The 3441-nt window shown below is 47.7% G+C and overlaps 1 long non-coding RNA gene across 1 annotated transcript; it reads left to right on the forward strand.

Moving 5' to 3' along the window:
- The first annotated feature begins 978 nt into the window (after positions 1 to 978).
- Positions 979 to 3202, forward strand: LOC113902774. The gene is made up of 2 exons (XR_003513910.1): positions 979 to 1427; positions 3056 to 3202. It is a non-coding gene; the product is annotated as an uncharacterized LOC113902774 (long non-coding RNA).
- The last annotated feature ends 239 nt before the right edge of the window (positions 3203 to 3441 follow it).

Raw genomic sequence — 3441 nt, forward strand, 5'->3', positions numbered from 1 at the left:
CCAGGACTGGAAGTGGCTGCTTTGCCCTGCTGGATCTCCCTCCCTGCTTTTTGAAGGTGGTGAGCACCAAGAGCCTGCTGAGTGAGGTGTTAGGTGATCTAAACCAGGTCACCTGGCATCTTTCTATGTATCAATTTTCCTCACTGTGGAGCATGGTACTGAGTTGTGTGCAGCAAAAGAAAAAAAAAAAAAAAAGATGGTTGTAAAGTTCTTTGATTACACAAATCACTAAATAATAGCATTTAATTATTTATAACGTGTTTTGAGATCTCAGGTTGAAAGCTGTGGCGGCTGCAGCGTGTTATTAACTGGTTGTCGGCAACCTTTGTTCAGGTAATAGACTTAATTACTACATTAATTGGATACGGTGGAGGAGAGGAGTGAAGGACCTCCGAGCTTCTCTCCACCCACTTCCCAGCTCTCCCTGGCCAGTCCAGCTGGGGGAGTGTGTCCACCTGTTCTGGATCCTTTTCCTTACCTGTGGTCCTTCCTTTCAGCACACCCGGCCTGCCGCTCCACCGTGGTTATCTTTCAGGAGTGCACTGTGAGCGAGCGTTTCCTGGGCTTCTAGGGGTTGATGAGGCTGCTCTCCTTTGTCCCTGTGTATCAATCACCAGCTCTAATTAGACTGTAAACAAACTCCTCCCCCCACGTCCCCGCAAAGCTTGTTGCAGGTCACGTGGCCAATATGTAAATCTACGACCCTGGAGCAGTTTAATGGCCGTGGTGACCGCAGTTAGTAACTCAGGCTCTCCTATAAATGGAAAATAAAAACAACAACCCATTACGGATGATGGTAGGTCTGCCACCTGCACGGGGAGCATCATAAACTTGACCGATTGCTCTGTACATGGCTGAGGACAGGACTGTGGCGGCGGGCGGGGGGCGGGGGGCGCTCTCCAGGTGGCAGGAGAGCAGATTTGTGACCTGCCATTTTCAGGTTGTCCCTTCTCTCTGCCCTGGCCCGCACAACTGCAGGCTCAGAAGAACTCCACCTACCCTTCCCAGGGGATTTTTATCTGGCTCCGTCTCTCGCCTGTGGGCGGGGCTAGCGTCTTACCCGAGTCTTCCTCCGCCCTCCTTCTGAAGACGGTGTGCATGCCCAGGGGCTGATCTGGGTCACTGCGGTCCTGTTGCCTCCTTTCCTTGGTGCGACCAGTTTCAGAAGGACAGCCTGACCGAGTGGAAATCTAAGTGCTCTGATCATGGCGATGTTTGCCTGTTTTAGTGACTGCTGTGTCGCCAGCATCTAGAGCCGCGTCTGGTGTGTGCTGTTGTTGAGTCCCTAGGTCGCCTCCGACTCTGTGAGCCCATGGACTGCAGCACGGCCAGGCCTCCCTGTCCCTCACCTGTCTTCTGGAGTTCACTCAAGTTCATGGTCATTGAATCCGCGAGGCTGTCCAACCGTCTCATCCTCTGCCGCCCTGGTGTGTAGTAGATGCTCAGTAACTTTTTGGAATGAAGCAATAAATGAATAAGTGAAATCTCTGGAATTGGGGGCTTGGAACTCTGAATCCCACCTCTGCTGCTTACTAGCTGTGGAAAGTGGGAAAATTATTTTAACTCTCTGGACCTCAGTTTCTTCCTCTTTAAAATGGAAATCAGATGCCTATATCCCTGGATTGCTGTAGAGATTAAAACAGGTGGCATGTCTAAACATGCCTAGCCCTGCCTAGTACATGTGTTACTTCAGGATGGCAAATGAAGACATTGAGGCTTCATGAGGTTAAGAGGTTTGCTAAAGTTTTCAAGAGGAGGAAAATGTAGGAGGGAGAAATCTGGTCTCCTGAGTTTCAGATTCAGATCTCTTCACTGTTCTAGGTGATGTCACAGATATCAGAAAGGGTTTGGTGGTTTCTTTTTCCACCCGTGGGGCATTTGGGGGTCCTCAGATCCTGTTCAGATATGAAGTCTACTTTAGCATGTGCATACTGAGGTCTGTGATCAGTTGGTGGCTTTCCTGGTGGCTCAGTGGTAAAGAATCCGCCTGCCAGTGCAGGAATCGCGGGTTCGGTCCCTGGGTCAGGAAGATCCCCTGGAGAAGGAAATGGTCACCTGTTCCAGCATTCTTGCCTGGGAAATCCCATGAACAGAGGAGCCTGGCAAGCTACAGTCCCTGGGATCGCAAAGAGTTGGGCATGACTTGCAGCTAAACAACAGCATGATCAGTTGGGCTGGATCTGGGGATAAGAGTGAATAAGACCCTTGTCCTCAAGGAGCTTACGGTGCTTATGCTGGAGAACATAAAGGCAGTAAAAATGGCAATGCGGTCTGGGCAAATCGAAAAGGAGTCACGGGAGAACTCTGTGGGAACTCATAGGTGGGGGGGTTGATCTTTGTTCAGGGGTTTCTGGGAAAGATTCACAAACAACAGAATGCAGAACAAGTCTTGAACAAGGAGAAGAAATGCTTCTCTAGTGGAAAAGGGAGTGGAGTTGAGTTTTAGAGATAGAAAAAAAGGGCATGATTTGAGAGAGGGAATATGCATGAAGTTTTCACAGACTGATGAATGGTTTGGAATAGGGGGAAATGGAAGAGGAGGAGGAGATCAGACTGAGGCAGTTAATGGGTTTATAGGCTATTCTAGAGATATACTTTTTTATTAAGGGCACTGGGGAGCCATAGAGGACTATAAACATAGAGAATGAAATGGCCATATTTATGATTTGATATGATGACTATTGGGGCTTCCCCAGTGGCTCAGCAGTAAAGAATCCACCCGCAAGGCAGGAGCCACAGGAGACACAGGTTTGATCCCTGGGTTCAGAAGATCCATGGCAACCAACTCCTGTATTCTTGCCTGGAGAATTCCTATGGACAGAGGAGCCTGGTGGACTACAGTCCATAGGGTTGCAAAGAGTTAAATATGACTGAAGCGACTTAGAACACACACATGCACGCATGATGACTATTGACTGAGTGGTGAAAGAAAGAAAAGGACTTCAAAACTGGGCACAATAAACTCAGATTCAGATTCAGATGCAAATAAAGTTAGCTGACTGTATACAACATACCTGTTCCCTGCATATGTCATTTTCTTTATCCTCCAATGCAGCTACAAGCCAAGGGATGTCAAGGAATGACAGCAACCAACAGAAGCAAGAAGAAAACCATAAAAGAGAGCTCAACCCTGACAACATCCTAATTTTGGACTCCTGGCCTCTGGAACTGTGAGAGAATAAATTTCTGTTGTTTTAAGGTACCCAGTCTATGGTTATGTTATGACAGTTCCAGGAGCCTACTACAGTATCCTTCCAAAGCAGCCTATGAAGATGCTAGTATTAAGAAACATGGATTCTGATAGCAATTGAGAAAAGTATCCATGGTTATCAGCCAGTGGGCTTCAAAATCAGGTTTATCTGATACCAAACTCATTCTCTTTCCAACATACTGGTGAGGATTTTTGTGAGCAGCCTTGCTGGGAAAGAGTTTAGCTAAGTG

Source organism: Bos indicus x Bos taurus, chromosome 13, assembly GCF_003369695.1.
Source record: "Bos indicus x Bos taurus breed Angus x Brahman F1 hybrid chromosome 13, Bos_hybrid_MaternalHap_v2.0, whole genome shotgun sequence".
NCBI lineage: Eukaryota > Metazoa > Chordata > Mammalia > Artiodactyla > Bovidae > Bos > Bos indicus x Bos taurus.